The following is a 19,257-nucleotide window of genomic DNA, read 5'->3' on the forward strand; positions in this document are numbered from 1 at the left end:
TCTTCTTAACGGGAGTCCAGGAGCTCATCTCCACAAATGGACTTTTCAGGATCCTTGGGTGGCTCCGTAGTTTGAAACCAATTCTGGTTATCGCTTCTCGGCCTTTTGGCTAAGATCAAGTGTAGTATCTGTTCTTATCAGTTTAATATCTGATACGTCCCCTATCTGGGGACCATATATTAAATGGATTTTTAGAACAGGGAGATGGAAAAAGAGCTTGCTCTGTCCACTCCACGCATTGACCTGGTATTGCAGTATCTCCAGGACCGGTGCACCCCTTCTTTAATGCAGTTTCTAAAATCAGAAAGAATTGAATTCAATGTTTTTTGTTCATTTTGCTTGTTTGTCGGATTTTGGGATGGACTCTTTGGCTTTGCTTTTCTTCTCCTCATTGGATTTTTCATGTTCAAAGTTGCAGAAGCCAGATTACAAGCTCATTTTGGTTCATCTTCAGCAACTGTGCATTGCATTGCCATGTAATGTGATGCAATGCTATCTTTCTAGCTCTCCCTTTTTACTTCCTTTTGGATAAACAGACATATTAGGCAAGCATTTTGGAGCTTTCACCTAAATAACTACAGGTGGTGAGATAAGCTGCACAATATAATTGACCTTTCAGTATATTGTTGCACACACACCATCTATTTAGCAAATGCCCTTGTTATCAACAGCAGCCTTTTAAACTCACCTGAGCTAACAGGTATGTGCGCTGGTTACTCTGCTGCGCTTAAAATTTCTTTTTTGGTTTGCTACAATGCCTTTTCTGAAACGTTGTCTCCTTCTGCTGGAACACTGACTTCTTTCATTTAATGCCTGCAGACTATAAAAGAGAACCCAACCCAAAAAGTTTGGTTGATTAGTCTGTGGCATTCTGTTAAACTGTTGCTTATGGCGGTCTCTGTGAGCTTCTCAGCGACATTCAGCCAGCCAGGTATCCTGCCTGCAGTAGATGGAATGTGGCAATGGAACGCTGGCTGCGCGTGTCATAATAGGCTCTGAGCCTTTATATACCTGTGCACAGCAGCAGCCACCTTCAGTCTGCTGCTGGACAGCCAGCAGCAGCAGCAGCAGGAGAGGTATGTAATCAGGAGCCCTCCTGCTAAGGGTAGACAGCTGCTCGTTCCACCCCACCCCCCGCCTTAATTGGTTCTCCTCCCTTCCAACGGTGTTGAGGCGGGTGGGAACAGCAGGGGGTGAAGGTGCTGTGTTTAAAGAGGTGGAGTTATGCAGATCTAAAACGCGTGGATTGCAGCAGCAGCAAGCCGAAAAGTGCAGGCATGTAAGGGATCTAGAGGTTGACAACATGTCTTCTTAACGGGAGTCCAGGAGCTCATCTCCACAAATGGACTTTTCAGGATCCTTGGGTGGCTCCGTAGTTTGAAACCAATTCTGGTTATCGCTTCTCGGCCTTTTGGCTAAGATCAAGTGTAGTATCTGTTCTTATCAGTTTAATATCTGATACGTCCCCTATCTGGGGACCATATATTAAATGGATTTTTAGAACAGGGAGATGGAAAAAGAGCTTGCTCTGTCCACTCCACGCATTGACCTGGTATTGCAGTATCTCCAGGACCGGTGCACCCCTTCTTTAATGCAGTTTCTAAAATCAGAAAGAATTGAATTCAATGTTTTTTGTTCATTTTGCTTGTTTGTCGGATTTTGGGATGGACTCTTTGGCTTTGCTTTTCTTCTCCTCATTGGATTTTTCATGTTCAAAGTTGCAGAAGCCAGATTACAAGCTCATTTTGGTTCATCTTCAGCAACTGTGCATTGCATTGCCATGTAATGTGATGCAATGCTATCTTTCTAGCTCTCCCTTTTTACTTCCTTTTGGATAAACAGACATATTAGGCAAGCATTTTGGAGCTTTCACCTAAATAACTACAGGTGGTGAGATAAGCTGCACAATATAATTGACCTTTCAGTATATTGTTGCACACACACCATCTATTTAGCAAATGCCCTTGTTATCAACAGCAGCCTTTTAAACTCACCTGAGCTAACAGGTATGTGCGCTGGTTACTCTGCTGCGCTTAAAATTTCTTTTTTGGTTTGCTACAATGCCTTTTCTGAAACGTTGTCTCCTTCTGCTGGAACACTGACTTCTTTCATTTAATGCCTGCAGACTATAAAAGAGAACCCAACCCAAAAAGTTTGGTTGATTAGTCTGTGGCATTCTGTTAAACTGTTGCTTATGGCGGTCTCTGTGAGCTTCTCAGCGACATTCAGCCAGCCAGGTATCCTGCCTGCAGTAGATGGAATGTGGCAATGGAACGCTGGCTGCGCGTGTCATAATAGGCTCTGAGCCTTTATATACCTGTGCACAGCAGCAGCCACCTTCAGTCTGCTGCTGGACAGCCAGCAGCAGCAGCAGCAGGAGAGGTATGTAATCAGGAGCCCTCCTGCTAAGGGTAGACAGCTGCTCGTTCCACCCCACCCCCCGCCTTAATTGGTTCTCCTCCCTTCCAACGGTGTTGAGGCGGGTGGGAACAGCAGGGGGTGAAGGTGCTGTGTTTAAAGAGGTGGAGTTATGCAGATCTAAAACGCGTGGATTGCAGCAGCAGCAAGCCGAAAAGTGCAGGCATGTAAGGGATCTAGAGGTTGACAACATGTCTTCTTAACGGGAGTCCAGGAGCTCATCTCCACAAATGGACTTTTCAGGATCCTTGGGTGGCTCCGTAGTTTGAAACCAATTCTGGTTATCGCTTCTCGGCCTTTTGGCTAAGATCAAGTGTAGTATCTGTTCTTATCAGTTTAATATCTGATACGTCCCCTATCTGGGGACCATATATTAAATGGATTTTTAGAACAGGGAGATGGAAAAAGAGCTTGCTCTGTCCACTCCACGCATTGACCTGGTATTGCAGTATCTCCAGGACCGGTGCACCCCTTCTTTAATGCAGTTTCTAAAATCAGAAAGAATTGAATTCAATGTTTTTTGTTCATTTTGCTTGTTTGTCGGATTTTGGGATGGACTCTTTGGCTTTGCTTTTCTTCTCCTCATTGGATTTTTCATGTTCAAAGTTGCAGAAGCCAGATTACAAGCTCATTTTGGTTCATCTTCAGCAACTGTGCATTGCATTGCCATGTAATGTGATGCAATGCTATCTTTCTAGCTCTCCCTTTTTACTTCCTTTTGGATAAACAGACATATTAGGCAAGCATTTTGGAGCTTTCACCTAAATAACTACAGGTGGTGAGATAAGCTGCACAATATAATTGACCTTTCAGTATATTGTTGCACACACACCATCTATTTAGCAAATGCCCTTGTTATCAACAGCAGCCTTTTAAACTCACCTGAGCTAACAGGTATGTGCGCTGGTTACTCTGCTGCGCTTAAAATTTCTTTTTTGGTTTGCTACAATGCCTTTTCTGAAACGTTGTCTCCTTCTGCTGGAACACTGACTTCTTTCATTTAATGCCTGCAGACTATAAAAGAGAACCCAACCCAAAAAGTTTGGTTGATTAGTCTGTGGCATTCTGTTAAACTGTTGCTTATGGCGGTCTCTGTGAGCTTCTCAGCGACATTCAGCCAGCCAGGTATCCTGCCTGCAGTAGATGGAATGTGGCAATGGAACGCTGGCTGCGCGTGTCATAATAGGCTCTGAGCCTTTATATACCTGTGCACAGCAGCAGCCACCTTCAGTCTGCTGCTGGACAGCCAGCAGCAGCAGCAGCAGGAGAGGTATGTAATCAGGAGCCCTCCTGCTAAGGGTAGACAGCTGCTCGTTCCACCCCACCCCCCGCCTTAATTGGTTCTCCTCCCTTCCAACGGTGTTGAGGCGGGTGGGAACAGCAGGGGGTGAAGGTGCTGTGTTTAAAGAGGTGGAGTTATGCAGATCTAAAACGCGTGGATTGCAGCAGCAGCAAGCCGAAAAGTGCAGGCATGTAAGGGATCTAGAGGTTGACAACATGTCTTCTTAACGGGAGTCCAGGAGCTCATCTCCACAAATGGACTTTTCAGGATCCTTGGGTGGCTCCGTAGTTTGAAACCAATTCTGGTTATCGCTTCTCGGCCTTTTGGCTAAGATCAAGTGTAGTATCTGTTCTTATCAGTTTAATATCTGATACGTCCCCTATCTGGGGACCATATATTAAATGGATTTTTAGAACAGGGAGATGGAAAAAGAGCTTGCTCTGTCCACTCCACGCATTGACCTGGTATTGCAGTATCTCCAGGACCGGTGCACCCCTTCTTTAATGCAGTTTCTAAAATCAGAAAGAATTGAATTCAATGTTTTTTGTTCATTTTGCTTGTTTGTCGGATTTTGGGATGGACTCTTTGGCTTTGCTTTTCTTCTCCTCATTGGATTTTTCATGTTCAAAGTTGCAGAAGCCAGATTACAAGCTCATTTTGGTTCATCTTCAGCAACTGTGCATTGCATTGCCATGTAATGTGATGCAATGCTATCTTTCTAGCTCTCCCTTTTTACTTCCTTTTGGATAAACAGACATATTAGGCAAGCATTTTGGAGCTTTCACCTAAATAACTACAGGTGGTGAGATAAGCTGCACAATATAATTGACCTTTCAGTATATTGTTGCACACACACCATCTATTTAGCAAATGCCCTTGTTATCAACAGCAGCCTTTTAAACTCACCTGAGCTAACAGGTATGTGCGCTGGTTACTCTGCTGCGCTTAAAATTTCTTTTTTGGTTTGCTACAATGCCTTTTCTGAAACGTTGTCTCCTTCTGCTGGAACACTGACTTCTTTCATTTAATGCCTGCAGACTATAAAAGAGAACCCAACCCAAAAAGTTTGGTTGATTAGTCTGTGGCATTCTGTTAAACTGTTGCTTATGGCGGTCTCTGTGAGCTTCTCAGCGACATTCAGCCAGCCAGGTATCCTGCCTGCAGTAGATGGAATGTGGCAATGGAACGCTGGCTGCGCGTGTCATAATAGGCTCTGAGCCTTTATATACCTGTGCACAGCAGCAGCCACCTTCAGTCTGCTGCTGGACAGCCAGCAGCAGCAGCAGCAGGAGAGGTATGTAATCAGGAGCCCTCCTGCTAAGGGTAGACAGCTGCTCGTTCCACCCCACCCCCCGCCTTAATTGGTTCTCCTCCCTTCCAACGGTGTTGAGGCGGGTGGGAACAGCAGGGGGTGAAGGTGCTGTGTTTAAAGAGGTGGAGTTATGCAGATCTAAAACGCGTGGATTGCAGCAGCAGCAAGCCGAAAAGTGCAGGCATGTAAGGGATCTAGAGGTTGACAACATGTCTTCTTAACGGGAGTCCAGGAGCTCATCTCCACAAATGGACTTTTCAGGATCCTTGGGTGGCTCCGTAGTTTGAAACCAATTCTGGTTATCGCTTCTCGGCCTTTTGGCTAAGATCAAGTGTAGTATCTGTTCTTATCAGTTTAATATCTGATACGTCCCCTATCTGGGGACCATATATTAAATGGATTTTTAGAACAGGGAGATGGAAAAAGAGCTTGCTCTGTCCACTCCACGCATTGACCTGGTATTGCAGTATCTCCAGGACCGGTGCACCCCTTCTTTAATGCAGTTTCTAAAATCAGAAAGAATTGAATTCAATGTTTTTTGTTCATTTTGCTTGTTTGTCGGATTTTGGGATGGACTCTTTGGCTTTGCTTTTCTTCTCCTCATTGGATTTTTCATGTTCAAAGTTGCAGAAGCCAGATTACAAGCTCATTTTGGTTCATCTTCAGCAACTGTGCATTGCATTGCCATGTAATGTGATGCAATGCTATCTTTCTAGCTCTCCCTTTTTACTTCCTTTTGGATAAACAGACATATTAGGCAAGCATTTTGGAGCTTTCACCTAAATAACTACAGGTGGTGAGATAAGCTGCACAATATAATTGACCTTTCAGTATATTGTTGCACACACACCATCTATTTAGCAAATGCCCTTGTTATCAACAGCAGCCTTTTAAACTCACCTGAGCTAACAGGTATGTGCGCTGGTTACTCTGCTGCGCTTAAAATTTCTTTTTTGGTTTGCTACAATGCCTTTTCTGAAACGTTGTCTCCTTCTGCTGGAACACTGACTTCTTTCATTTAATGCCTGCAGACTATAAAAGAGAACCCAACCCAAAAAGTTTGGTTGATTAGTCTGTGGCATTCTGTTAAACTGTTGCTTATGGCGGTCTCTGTGAGCTTCTCAGCGACATTCAGCCAGCCAGGTATCCTGCCTGCAGTAGATGGAATGTGGCAATGGAACGCTGGCTGCGCGTGTCATAATAGGCTCTGAGCCTTTATATACCTGTGCACAGCAGCAGCCACCTTCAGTCTGCTGCTGGACAGCCAGCAGCAGCAGCAGCAGGAGAGGTATGTAATCAGGAGCCCTCCTGCTAAGGGTAGACAGCTGCTCGTTCCACCCCACCCCCCGCCTTAATTGGTTCTCCTCCCTTCCAACGGTGTTGAGGCGGGTGGGAACAGCAGGGGGTGAAGGTGCTGTGTTTAAAGAGGTGGAGTTATGCAGATCTAAAACGCGTGGATTGCAGCAGCAGCAAGCCGAAAAGTGCAGGCATGTAAGGGATCTAGAGGTTGACAACATGTCTTCTTAACGGGAGTCCAGGAGCTCATCTCCACAAATGGACTTTTCAGGATCCTTGGGTGGCTCCGTAGTTTGAAACCAATTCTGGTTATCGCTTCTCGGCCTTTTGGCTAAGATCAAGTGTAGTATCTGTTCTTATCAGTTTAATATCTGATACGTCCCCTATCTGGGGACCATATATTAAATGGATTTTTAGAACAGGGAGATGGAAAAAGAGCTTGCTCTGTCCACTCCACGCATTGACCTGGTATTGCAGTATCTCCAGGACCGGTGCACCCCTTCTTTAATGCAGTTTCTAAAATCAGAAAGAATTGAATTCAATGTTTTTTGTTCATTTTGCTTGTTTGTCGGATTTTGGGATGGACTCTTTGGCTTTGCTTTTCTTCTCCTCATTGGATTTTTCATGTTCAAAGTTGCAGAAGCCAGATTACAAGCTCATTTTGGTTCATCTTCAGCAACTGTGCATTGCATTGCCATGTAATGTGATGCAATGCTATCTTTCTAGCTCTCCCTTTTTACTTCCTTTTGGATAAACAGACATATTAGGCAAGCATTTTGGAGCTTTCACCTAAATAACTACAGGTGGTGAGATAAGCTGCACAATATAATTGACCTTTCAGTATATTGTTGCACACACACCATCTATTTAGCAAATGCCCTTGTTATCAACAGCAGCCTTTTAAACTCACCTGAGCTAACAGGTATGTGCGCTGGTTACTCTGCTGCGCTTAAAATTTCTTTTTTGGTTTGCTACAATGCCTTTTCTGAAACGTTGTCTCCTTCTGCTGGAACACTGACTTCTTTCATTTAATGCCTGCAGACTATAAAAGAGAACCCAACCCAAAAAGTTTGGTTGATTAGTCTGTGGCATTCTGTTAAACTGTTGCTTATGGCGGTCTCTGTGAGCTTCTCAGCGACATTCAGCCAGCCAGGTATCCTGCCTGCAGTAGATGGAATGTGGCAATGGAACGCTGGCTGCGCGTGTCATAATAGGCTCTGAGCCTTTATATACCTGTGCACAGCAGCAGCCACCTTCAGTCTGCTGCTGGACAGCCAGCAGCAGCAGCAGCAGGAGAGGTATGTAATCAGGAGCCCTCCTGCTAAGGGTAGACAGCTGCTCGTTCCACCCCACCCCCCGCCTTAATTGGTTCTCCTCCCTTCCAACGGTGTTGAGGCGGGTGGGAACAGCAGGGGGTGAAGGTGCTGTGTTTAAAGAGGTGGAGTTATGCAGATCTAAAACGCGTGGATTGCAGCAGCAGCAAGCCGAAAAGTGCAGGCATGTAAGGGATCTAGAGGTTGACAACATGTCTTCTTAACGGGAGTCCAGGAGCTCATCTCCACAAATGGACTTTTCAGGATCCTTGGGTGGCTCCGTAGTTTGAAACCAATTCTGGTTATCGCTTCTCGGCCTTTTGGCTAAGATCAAGTGTAGTATCTGTTCTTATCAGTTTAATATCTGATACGTCCCCTATCTGGGGACCATATATTAAATGGATTTTTAGAACAGGGAGATGGAAAAAGAGCTTGCTCTGTCCACTCCACGCATTGACCTGGTATTGCAGTATCTCCAGGACCGGTGCACCCCTTCTTTAATGCAGTTTCTAAAATCAGAAAGAATTGAATTCAATGTTTTTTGTTCATTTTGCTTGTTTGTCGGATTTTGGGATGGACTCTTTGGCTTTGCTTTTCTTCTCCTCATTGGATTTTTCATGTTCAAAGTTGCAGAAGCCAGATTACAAGCTCATTTTGGTTCATCTTCAGCAACTGTGCATTGCATTGCCATGTAATGTGATGCAATGCTATCTTTCTAGCTCTCCCTTTTTACTTCCTTTTGGATAAACAGACATATTAGGCAAGCATTTTGGAGCTTTCACCTAAATAACTACAGGTGGTGAGATAAGCTGCACAATATAATTGACCTTTCAGTATATTGTTGCACACACACCATCTATTTAGCAAATGCCCTTGTTATCAACAGCAGCCTTTTAAACTCACCTGAGCTAACAGGTATGTGCGCTGGTTACTCTGCTGCGCTTAAAATTTCTTTTTTGGTTTGCTACAATGCCTTTTCTGAAACGTTGTCTCCTTCTGCTGGAACACTGACTTCTTTCATTTAATGCCTGCAGACTATAAAAGAGAACCCAACCCAAAAAGTTTGGTTGATTAGTCTGTGGCATTCTGTTAAACTGTTGCTTATGGCGGTCTCTGTGAGCTTCTCAGCGACATTCAGCCAGCCAGGTATCCTGCCTGCAGTAGATGGAATGTGGCAATGGAACGCTGGCTGCGCGTGTCATAATAGGCTCTGAGCCTTTATATACCTGTGCACAGCAGCAGCCACCTTCAGTCTGCTGCTGGACAGCCAGCAGCAGCAGCAGCAGGAGAGGTATGTAATCAGGAGCCCTCCTGCTAAGGGTAGACAGCTGCTCGTTCCACCCCACCCCCCGCCTTAATTGGTTCTCCTCCCTTCCAACGGTGTTGAGGCGGGTGGGAACAGCAGGGGGTGAAGGTGCTGTGTTTAAAGAGGTGGAGTTATGCAGATCTAAAACGCGTGGATTGCAGCAGCAGCAAGCCGAAAAGTGCAGGCATGTAAGGGATCTAGAGGTTGACAACATGTCTTCTTAACGGGAGTCCAGGAGCTCATCTCCACAAATGGACTTTTCAGGATCCTTGGGTGGCTCCGTAGTTTGAAACCAATTCTGGTTATCGCTTCTCGGCCTTTTGGCTAAGATCAAGTGTAGTATCTGTTCTTATCAGTTTAATATCTGATACGTCCCCTATCTGGGGACCATATATTAAATGGATTTTTAGAACAGGGAGATGGAAAAAGAGCTTGCTCTGTCCACTCCACGCATTGACCTGGTATTGCAGTATCTCCAGGACCGGTGCACCCCTTCTTTAATGCAGTTTCTAAAATCAGAAAGAATTGAATTCAATGTTTTTTGTTCATTTTGCTTGTTTGTCGGATTTTGGGATGGACTCTTTGGCTTTGCTTTTCTTCTCCTCATTGGATTTTTCATGTTCAAAGTTGCAGAAGCCAGATTACAAGCTCATTTTGGTTCATCTTCAGCAACTGTGCATTGCATTGCCATGTAATGTGATGCAATGCTATCTTTCTAGCTCTCCCTTTTTACTTCCTTTTGGATAAACAGACATATTAGGCAAGCATTTTGGAGCTTTCACCTAAATAACTACAGGTGGTGAGATAAGCTGCACAATATAATTGACCTTTCAGTATATTGTTGCACACACACCATCTATTTAGCAAATGCCCTTGTTATCAACAGCAGCCTTTTAAACTCACCTGAGCTAACAGGTATGTGCGCTGGTTACTCTGCTGCGCTTAAAATTTCTTTTTTGGTTTGCTACAATGCCTTTTCTGAAACGTTGTCTCCTTCTGCTGGAACACTGACTTCTTTCATTTAATGCCTGCAGACTATAAAAGAGAACCCAACCCAAAAAGTTTGGTTGATTAGTCTGTGGCATTCTGTTAAACTGTTGCTTATGGCGGTCTCTGTGAGCTTCTCAGCGACATTCAGCCAGCCAGGTATCCTGCCTGCAGTAGATGGAATGTGGCAATGGAACGCTGGCTGCGCGTGTCATAATAGGCTCTGAGCCTTTATATACCTGTGCACAGCAGCAGCCACCTTCAGTCTGCTGCTGGACAGCCAGCAGCAGCAGCAGCAGGAGAGGTATGTAATCAGGAGCCCTCCTGCTAAGGGTAGACAGCTGCTCGTTCCACCCCACCCCCCGCCTTAATTGGTTCTCCTCCCTTCCAACGGTGTTGAGGCGGGTGGGAACAGCAGGGGGTGAAGGTGCTGTGTTTAAAGAGGTGGAGTTATGCAGATCTAAAACGCGTGGATTGCAGCAGCAGCAAGCCGAAAAGTGCAGGCATGTAAGGGATCTAGAGGTTGACAACATGTCTTCTTAACGGGAGTCCAGGAGCTCATCTCCACAAATGGACTTTTCAGGATCCTTGGGTGGCTCCGTAGTTTGAAACCAATTCTGGTTATCGCTTCTCGGCCTTTTGGCTAAGATCAAGTGTAGTATCTGTTCTTATCAGTTTAATATCTGATACGTCCCCTATCTGGGGACCATATATTAAATGGATTTTTAGAACAGGGAGATGGAAAAAGAGCTTGCTCTGTCCACTCCACGCATTGACCTGGTATTGCAGTATCTCCAGGACCGGTGCACCCCTTCTTTAATGCAGTTTCTAAAATCAGAAAGAATTGAATTCAATGTTTTTTGTTCATTTTGCTTGTTTGTCGGATTTTGGGATGGACTCTTTGGCTTTGCTTTTCTTCTCCTCATTGGATTTTTCATGTTCAAAGTTGCAGAAGCCAGATTACAAGCTCATTTTGGTTCATCTTCAGCAACTGTGCATTGCATTGCCATGTAATGTGATGCAATGCTATCTTTCTAGCTCTCCCTTTTTACTTCCTTTTGGATAAACAGACATATTAGGCAAGCATTTTGGAGCTTTCACCTAAATAACTACAGGTGGTGAGATAAGCTGCACAATATAATTGACCTTTCAGTATATTGTTGCACACACACCATCTATTTAGCAAATGCCCTTGTTATCAACAGCAGCCTTTTAAACTCACCTGAGCTAACAGGTATGTGCGCTGGTTACTCTGCTGCGCTTAAAATTTCTTTTTTGGTTTGCTACAATGCCTTTTCTGAAACGTTGTCTCCTTCTGCTGGAACACTGACTTCTTTCATTTAATGCCTGCAGACTATAAAAGAGAACCCAACCCAAAAAGTTTGGTTGATTAGTCTGTGGCATTCTGTTAAACTGTTGCTTATGGCGGTCTCTGTGAGCTTCTCAGCGACATTCAGCCAGCCAGGTATCCTGCCTGCAGTAGATGGAATGTGGCAATGGAACGCTGGCTGCGCGTGTCATAATAGGCTCTGAGCCTTTATATACCTGTGCACAGCAGCAGCCACCTTCAGTCTGCTGCTGGACAGCCAGCAGCAGCAGCAGCAGGAGAGGTATGTAATCAGGAGCCCTCCTGCTAAGGGTAGACAGCTGCTCGTTCCACCCCACCCCCCGCCTTAATTGGTTCTCCTCCCTTCCAACGGTGTTGAGGCGGGTGGGAACAGCAGGGGGTGAAGGTGCTGTGTTTAAAGAGGTGGAGTTATGCAGATCTAAAACGCGTGGATTGCAGCAGCAGCAAGCCGAAAAGTGCAGGCATGTAAGGGATCTAGAGGTTGACAACATGTCTTCTTAACGGGAGTCCAGGAGCTCATCTCCACAAATGGACTTTTCAGGATCCTTGGGTGGCTCCGTAGTTTGAAACCAATTCTGGTTATCGCTTCTCGGCCTTTTGGCTAAGATCAAGTGTAGTATCTGTTCTTATCAGTTTAATATCTGATACGTCCCCTATCTGGGGACCATATATTAAATGGATTTTTAGAACAGGGAGATGGAAAAAGAGCTTGCTCTGTCCACTCCACGCATTGACCTGGTATTGCAGTATCTCCAGGACCGGTGCACCCCTTCTTTAATGCAGTTTCTAAAATCAGAAAGAATTGAATTCAATGTTTTTTGTTCATTTTGCTTGTTTGTCGGATTTTGGGATGGACTCTTTGGCTTTGCTTTTCTTCTCCTCATTGGATTTTTCATGTTCAAAGTTGCAGAAGCCAGATTACAAGCTCATTTTGGTTCATCTTCAGCAACTGTGCTTGCATTGCCATGTAATGTGATGCAATGCTATCTTTCTAGCTCTCCCTTTTTACTTCCTTTTGGATAAACAGACATATTAGGCAAGCATTTTGGAGCTTTCACCTAAATAACTACAGGTGGTGAGATAAGCTGCACAATATAATTGACCTTTCAGTATATTGTTGCACACACACCATCTATTTAGCAAATGCCCTTGTTATCAACAGCAGCCTTTTAAACTCACCTGAGCTAACAGGTATGTGCGCTGGTTACTCTGCTGCGCTTAAAATTTCTTTTTTGGTTTGCTACAATGCCTTTTCTGAAACGTTGTCTCCTTCTGCTGGAACACTGACTTCTTTCATTTAATGCCTGCAGACTATAAAAGAGAACCCAACCCAAAAAGTTTGGTTGATTAGTCTGTGGCATTCTGTTAAACTGTTGCTTATGGCGGTCTCTGTGAGCTTCTCAGCGACATTCAGCCAGCCAGGTATCCTGCCTGCAGTAGATGGAATGTGGCAATGGAACGCTGGCTGCGCGTGTCATAATAGGCTCTGAGCCTTTATATACCTGTGCACAGCAGCAGCCACCTTCAGTCTGCTGCTGGACAGCCAGCAGCAGCAGCAGCAGGAGAGGTATGTAATCAGGAGCCCTCCTGCTAAGGGTAGACAGCTGCTCGTTCCACCCCACCCCCCGCCTTAATTGGTTCTCCTCCCTTCCAACGGTGTTGAGGCGGGTGGGAACAGCAGGGGGTGAAGGTGCTGTGTTTAAAGAGGTGGAGTTATGCAGATCTAAAACGCGTGGATTGCAGCAGCAGCAAGCCGAAAAGTGCAGGCATGTAAGGGATCTAGAGGTTGACAACATGTCTTCTTAACGGGAGTCCAGGAGCTCATCTCCACAAATGGACTTTTCAGGATCCTTGGGTGGCTCCGTAGTTTGAAACCAATTCTGGTTATCGCTTCTCGGCCTTTTGGCTAAGATCAAGTGTAGTATCTGTTCTTATCAGTTTAATATCTGATACGTCCCCTATCTGGGGACCATATATTAAATGGATTTTTAGAACAGGGAGATGGAAAAAGAGCTTGCTCTGTCCACTCCACGCATTGACCTGGTATTGCAGTATCTCCAGGACCGGTGCACCCCTTCTTTAATGCAGTTTCTAAAATCAGAAAGAATTGAATTCAATGTTTTTTGTTCATTTTGCTTGTTTGTCGGATTTTGGGATGGACTCTTTGGCTTTGCTTTTCTTCTCCTCATTGGATTTTTCATGTTCAAAGTTGCAGAAGCCAGATTACAAGCTCATTTTGGTTCATCTTCAGCAACTGTGCATTGCATTGCCATGTAATGTGATGCAATGCTATCTTTCTAGCTCTCCCTTTTTACTTCCTTTTGGATAAACAGACATATTAGGCAAGCATTTTGGAGCTTTCACCTAAATAACTACAGGTGGTGAGATAAGCTGCACAATATAATTGACCTTTCAGTATATTGTTGCACACACACCATCTATTTAGCAAATGCCCTTGTTATCAACAGCAGCCTTTTAAACTCACCTGAGCTAACAGGTATGTGCGCTGGTTACTCTGCTGCGCTTAAAATTTCTTTTTTGGTTTGCTACAATGCCTTTTCTGAAACGTTGTCTCCTTCTGCTGGAACACTGACTTCTTTCATTTAATGCCTGCAGACTATAAAAGAGAACCCAACCCAAAAAGTTTGGTTGATTAGTCTGTGGCATTCTGTTAAACTGTTGCTTATGGCGGTCTCTGTGAGCTTCTCAGCGACATTCAGCCAGCCAGGTATCCTGCCTGCAGTAGATGGAATGTGGCAATGGAACGCTGGCTGCGCGTGTCATAATAGGCTCTGAGCCTTTATATACCTGTGCACAGCAGCAGCCACCTTCAGTCTGCTGCTGGACAGCCAGCAGCAGCAGCAGCAGGAGAGGTATGTAATCAGGAGCCCTCCTGCTAAGGGTAGACAGCTGCTCGTTCCACCCCACCCCCCGCCTTAATTGGTTCTCCTCCCTTCCAACGGTGTTGAGGCGGGTGGGAACAGCAGGGGGTGAAGGTGCTGTGTTTAAAGAGGTGGAGTTATGCAGATCTAAAACGCGTGGATTGCAGCAGCAGCAAGCCGAAAAGTGCAGGCATGTAAGGGATCTAGAGGTTGACAACATGTCTTCTTAACGGGAGTCCAGGAGCTCATCTCCACAAATGGACTTTTCAGGATCCTTGGGTGGCTCCGTAGTTTGAAACCAATTCTGGTTATCGCTTCTCGGCCTTTTGGCTAAGATCAAGTGTAGTATCTGTTCTTATCAGTTTAATATCTGATACGTCCCCTATCTGGGGACCATATATTAAATGGATTTTTAGAACAGGGAGATGGAAAAAGAGCTTGCTCTGTCCACTCCACGCATTGACCTGGTATTGCAGTATCTCCAGGACCGGTGCACCCCTTCTTTAATGCAGTTTCTAAAATCAGAAAGAATTGAATTCAATGTTTTTTGTTCATTTTGCTTGTTTGTCGGATTTTGGGATGGACTCTTTGGCTTTGCTTTTCTTCTCCTCATTGGATTTTTCATGTTCAAAGTTGCAGAAGCCAGATTACAAGCTCATTTTGGTTCATCTTCAGCAACTGTGCATTGCATTGCCATGTAATGTGATGCAATGCTATCTTTCTAGCTCTCCCTTTTTACTTCCTTTTGGATAAACAGACATATTAGGCAAGCATTTTGGAGCTTTCACCTAAATAACTACAGGTGGTGAGATAAGCTGCACAATATAATTGACCTTTCAGTATATTGTTGCACACACACCATCTATTTAGCAAATGCCCTTGTTATCAACAGCAGCCTTTTAAACTCACCTGAGCTAACAGGTATGTGCGCTGGTTACTCTGCTGCGCTTAAAATTTCTTTTTTGGTTTGCTACAATGCCTTTTCTGAAACGTTGTCTCCTTCTGCTGGAACACTGACTTCTTTCATTTAATGCCTGCAGACTATAAAAGAGAACCCAACCCAAAAAGTTTGGTTGATTAGTCTGTGGCATTCTGTTAAACTGTTGCTTATGGCGGTCTCTGTGAGCTTCTCAGCGACATTCAGCCAGCCAGGTATCCTGCCTGCAGTAGATGGAATGTGGCAATGGAACGCTGGCTGCGCGTGTCATAATAGGCTCTGAGCCTTTATATACCTGTGCACAGCAGCAGCCACCTTCAGTCTGCTGCTGGACAGCCAGCAGCAGCAGCAGCAGGAGAGGTATGTAATCAGGAGCCCTCCTGCTAAGGGTAGACAGCTGCTCGTTCCACCCCACCCCCCGCCTTAATTGGTTCTCCTCCCTTCCAACGGTGTTGAGGCGGGTGGGAACAGCAGGGGGTGAAGGTGCTGTGTTTAAAGAGGTGGAGTTATGCAGATCTAAAACGCGTGGATTGCAGCAGCAGCAAGCCGAAAAGTGCAGGCATGTAAGGGATCTAGAGGTTGACAACATGTCTTCTTAACGGGAGTCCAGGAGCTCATCTCCACAAATGGACTTTTCAGGATCCTTGGGTGGCTCCGTAGTTTGAAACCAATTCTGGTTATCGCTTCTCGGCCTTTTGGCTAAGATCAAGTGTAGTATCTGTTCTTATCAGTTTAATATCTGATACGTCCCCTATCTGGGGACCATATATTAAATGGATTTTTAGAACAGGGAGATGGAAAAAGAGCTTGCTCTGTCCACTCCACGCATTGACCTGGTATTGCAGTATCTCCAGGACCGGTGCACCCCTTCTTTAATGCAGTTTCTAAAATCAGAAAGAATTGAATTCAATGTTTTTTGTTCATTTTGCTTGTTTGTCGGATTTTGGGATGGACTCTTTGGCTTTGCTTTTCTTCTCCTCATTGGATTTTTCATGTTCAAAGTTGCAGAAGCCAGATTACAAGCTCATTTTGGTTCATCTTCAGCAACTGTGCATTGCATTGCCATGTAATGTGATGCAATGCTATCTTTCTAGCTCTCCCTTTTTACTTCCTTTTGGATAAACAGACATATTAGGCAAGCATTTTGGAGCTTTCACCTAAATAACTACAGGTGGTGAGATAAGCTGCACAATATAATTGACCTTTCAGTATATTGTTGCACACACACCATCTATTTAGCAAATGCCCTTGTTATCAACAGCAGCCTTTTAAACTCACCTGAGCTAACAGGTATGTGCGCTGGTTACTCTGCTGCGCTTAAAATTTCTTTTTTGGTTTGCTACAATGCCTTTTCTGAAACGTTGTCTCCTTCTGCTGGAACACTGACTTCTTTCATTTAATGCCTGCAGACTATAAAAGAGAACCCAACCCAAAAAGTTTGGTTGATTAGTCTGTGGCATTCTGTTAAACTGTTGCTTATGGCGGTCTCTGTGAGCTTCTCAGCGACATTCAGCCAGCCAGGTATCCTGCCTGCAGTAGATGGAATGTGGCAATGGAACGCTGGCTGCGCGTGTCATAATAGGCTCTGAGCCTTTATATACCTGTGCACAGCAGCAGCCACCTTCAGTCTGCTGCTGGACAGCCAGCAGCAGCAGCAGCAGGAGAGGTATGTAATCAGGAGCCCTCCTGCTAAGGGTAGACAGCTGCTCGTTCCACCCCACCCCCCGCCTTAATTGGTTCTCCTCCCTTCCAACGGTGTTGAGGCGGGTGGGAACAGCAGGGGGTGAAGGTGCTGTGTTTAAAGAGGTGGAGTTATGCAGATCTAAAACGCGTGGATTGCAGCAGCAGCAAGCCGAAAAGTGCAGGCATGTAAGGGATCTAGAGGTTGACAACATGTCTTCTTAACGGGAGTCCAGGAGCTCATCTCCACAAATGGACTTTTCAGGATCCTTGGGTGGCTCCGTAGTTTGAAACCAATTCTGGTTATCGCTTCTCGGCCTTTTGGCTAAGATCAAGTGTAGTATCTGTTCTTATCAGTTTAATATCTGATACGTCCCCTATCTGGGGACCATATATTAAATGGATTTTTAGAACAGGGAGATGGAAAAAGAGCTTGCTCTGTCCACTCCACGCATTGACCTGGTATTGCAGTATCTCCAGGACCGGTGCACCCCTTCTTTAATGCAGTTTCTAAAATCAGAAAGAATTGAATTCAATGTTTTTTGTTCATTTTGCTTGTTTGTCGGATTTTGGGATGGACTCTTTGGCTTTGCTTTTCTTCTCCTCATTGGATTTTTCATGTTCAAAGTTGCAGAAGCCAGATTACAAGCTCATTTTGGTTCATCTTCAGCAACTGTGCATTGCATTGCCATGTAATGTGATGCAATGCTATCTTTCTAGCTCTCCCTTTTTACTTCCTTTTGGATAAACAGACATATTAGGCAAGCATTTTGGAGCTTTCACCTAAATAACTACAGGTGGTGAGATAAGCTGCACAATATAATTGACCTTTCAGTATATTGTTGCACACACACCATCTATTTAGCAAATGCCCTTGTTATCAACAGCAGCCTTTTAAACTCACCTGAGCTAACAGGTATGTGCGCTGGTTACTCTGCTGCGCTTAAAATTTCTTTTTTGGTTTGCTACAATGCCTTTTCTGAAACGTTGTCTCCTTCTGCTGGAACACTGACTTCTTTCATTTAATGCCTGCAGACTATAAAAGAGAACCCAACCCAAAAAGTTTGGTTGATTAGTCTGTGGCATTCTGTTAAACTGTTGCTTATGGCGGTCTCTGTGAGCTTCTCAGCGACATTCAGCCAGCCAGGTATCCTGCCTGCAGTAGATGGAATGTGGCAATGGAACGCTGGCTGCGCGTGTCATAATAGGCTCTGAGCCTTTATATACCTGTGCACAGCAGCAGCCACCTTCAGTCTGCTGCTGGACAGCCAGCAGCAGCAGCAGCAGGAGAGGTATGTAATCAGGAGCCCTCCTGCTAAGGGTAGACAGCTGCTCGTTCCACCCCACCCCCCGCCTTAATTGGTTCTCCTCCCTTCCAACGGTGTTGAGGCGGGTGGGAACAGCAGGGGGTGAAGGTGCTGTGTTTAAAGAGGTGGAGTTATGCAGATCTAAAACGCGTGGATTGCAGCAGCAGCAAGCCGAAAAGTGCAGGCATGTAAGGGATCTAGAGGTTGACAACATGTCTTCTTAACGGGAGTCCAGGAGCTCATCTCCACAAATGGACTTTTCAGGATCCTTGGGTGGCTCCGTAGTTTGAAACCAATTCTGGTTATCGCTTCTCGGCCTTTTGGCTAAGATCAAGTGTAGTATCTGTTCTTATCAGTTTAATATCTGATACGTCCCCTATCTGGGGACCATATATTAAATGGATTTTTAGAACAGGGAGATGGAAAAAGAGCTTGCTCTGTCCACTCCACGCATTGACCTGGTATTGCAGTATCTCCAGGACCGGTGCACCCCTTCTTTAATGCAGTTTCTAAAATCAGAAAGAATTGAATTCAATGTTTTTTGTTCATTTTGCTTGTTTGTCGGATTTTGGGATGGACTCTTTGGCTTTGCTTTTCTTCTCCTCATTGGATTTTTCATGTTCAAAGTTGCAGAAGCCAGATTACAAGCTCATTTTGGTTCATCTTCAGCAACTGTGCATTGCATTGCCATGTAATGTGATGCAATGCTATCTTTCTAGCTCTCCCTTTTTACTTCCTTTTGGATAAACAGACATATTAGGCAAGCATTTTGGAGCTTTCACCTAAATAACTACAGGTGGTGAGATAAGCTGCACAATATAATTGACCTTTCAGTATATTGTTGCACACACACCATCTATTTAGCAAATGCCCTTGTTATCAACAGCAGCCTTTTAAACTCACCTGAGCTAACAGGTATGTGCGCTGGTTACTCTGCTGCGCTTAAAATTTCTTTTTTGGTTTGCTACAATGCCTTTTCTGAAACGTTGTCTCCTTCTGCTGGAACACTGACTTCTTTCATTTAATGCCTGCAGACTATAAAAGAGAACCCAACCCAAAAAGTTTGGTTGATTAGTCTGTGGCATTCTGTTAAACTGTTGCTTATGGCGGTCTCTGTGAGCTTCTCAGCGACATTCAGCCAGCCAGGTATCCTGCCTGCAGTAGATGGAATGTGGCAATGGAACGCTGG

At 44.8% G+C, this 19,257-nt stretch overlaps 15 non-coding genes across 15 annotated transcripts; all 15 read left to right on the top strand.

Annotated features, from left to right (window-relative positions):
* The first annotated feature begins 89 nt into the window (after window positions 1–89).
* On the top strand, window positions 90–280 carry LOC141244725 (U2 spliceosomal RNA). Its single transcript, XR_012308637.1, has one exon. It is a non-coding gene; the product is annotated as a U2 spliceosomal RNA (small nuclear RNA).
* Window positions 281–1,395: 1,115 nt separating this feature from the next.
* On the top strand, window positions 1,396–1,586 carry LOC141244726 (U2 spliceosomal RNA). Its single transcript, XR_012308638.1, has one exon. It is a non-coding gene; the product is annotated as a U2 spliceosomal RNA (small nuclear RNA).
* A 1,115-nt stretch (window positions 1,587–2,701) lies between these two features.
* Window positions 2,702–2,892, top strand: LOC141244727 (U2 spliceosomal RNA). The gene has a single exon (XR_012308639.1). It is a non-coding gene; the product is annotated as a U2 spliceosomal RNA (small nuclear RNA).
* Window positions 2,893–4,007: 1,115 nt separating this feature from the next.
* Window positions 4,008–4,198, top strand: LOC141244728 (U2 spliceosomal RNA). Its single transcript, XR_012308640.1, has one exon. It is a non-coding gene; the product is annotated as a U2 spliceosomal RNA (small nuclear RNA).
* A 1,115-nt stretch (window positions 4,199–5,313) lies between these two features.
* Window positions 5,314–5,504, top strand: LOC141244729 (U2 spliceosomal RNA). Its single transcript, XR_012308641.1, has one exon. It is a non-coding gene; the product is annotated as a U2 spliceosomal RNA (small nuclear RNA).
* A 1,115-nt stretch (window positions 5,505–6,619) lies between these two features.
* Window positions 6,620–6,810, top strand: LOC141244730 (U2 spliceosomal RNA). The gene has a single exon (XR_012308642.1). It is a non-coding gene; the product is annotated as a U2 spliceosomal RNA (small nuclear RNA).
* A 1,115-nt stretch (window positions 6,811–7,925) lies between these two features.
* LOC141244731 (U2 spliceosomal RNA) lies at window positions 7,926–8,116 on the top strand. Its single transcript, XR_012308643.1, has one exon. It is a non-coding gene; the product is annotated as a U2 spliceosomal RNA (small nuclear RNA).
* A 1,115-nt stretch (window positions 8,117–9,231) lies between these two features.
* Window positions 9,232–9,422, top strand: LOC141244732 (U2 spliceosomal RNA). The gene has a single exon (XR_012308644.1). It is a non-coding gene; the product is annotated as a U2 spliceosomal RNA (small nuclear RNA).
* Window positions 9,423–10,537: 1,115 nt separating this feature from the next.
* LOC141244734 (U2 spliceosomal RNA) lies at window positions 10,538–10,728 on the top strand. The gene has a single exon (XR_012308646.1). It is a non-coding gene; the product is annotated as a U2 spliceosomal RNA (small nuclear RNA).
* Window positions 10,729–11,843: 1,115 nt separating this feature from the next.
* On the top strand, window positions 11,844–12,034 carry LOC141244735 (U2 spliceosomal RNA). Its single transcript, XR_012308647.1, has one exon. It is a non-coding gene; the product is annotated as a U2 spliceosomal RNA (small nuclear RNA).
* Window positions 12,035–13,148: 1,114 nt separating this feature from the next.
* Window positions 13,149–13,339, top strand: LOC141244736 (U2 spliceosomal RNA). Its single transcript, XR_012308648.1, has one exon. It is a non-coding gene; the product is annotated as a U2 spliceosomal RNA (small nuclear RNA).
* Window positions 13,340–14,454: 1,115 nt separating this feature from the next.
* LOC141244737 (U2 spliceosomal RNA) lies at window positions 14,455–14,645 on the top strand. Its single transcript, XR_012308649.1, has one exon. It is a non-coding gene; the product is annotated as a U2 spliceosomal RNA (small nuclear RNA).
* A 1,115-nt stretch (window positions 14,646–15,760) lies between these two features.
* LOC141244738 (U2 spliceosomal RNA) lies at window positions 15,761–15,951 on the top strand. Its single transcript, XR_012308650.1, has one exon. It is a non-coding gene; the product is annotated as a U2 spliceosomal RNA (small nuclear RNA).
* Window positions 15,952–17,066: 1,115 nt separating this feature from the next.
* On the top strand, window positions 17,067–17,257 carry LOC141244739 (U2 spliceosomal RNA). Its single transcript, XR_012308651.1, has one exon. It is a non-coding gene; the product is annotated as a U2 spliceosomal RNA (small nuclear RNA).
* A 1,115-nt stretch (window positions 17,258–18,372) lies between these two features.
* Window positions 18,373–18,563, top strand: LOC141244740 (U2 spliceosomal RNA). The gene has a single exon (XR_012308652.1). It is a non-coding gene; the product is annotated as a U2 spliceosomal RNA (small nuclear RNA).
* Window positions 18,564–19,257: the final 694 nt, after the last annotated feature.

Source organism: Phyllobates terribilis, unplaced genomic scaffold, assembly GCF_046119375.1.
Source record: "Phyllobates terribilis strain yellow unplaced genomic scaffold, ASM4611937v1 Scaffold_1606__1_contigs__length_246918, whole genome shotgun sequence".
NCBI classification, from domain to species: Eukaryota; Metazoa; Chordata; class Amphibia; order Anura; family Dendrobatidae; genus Phyllobates; species Phyllobates terribilis.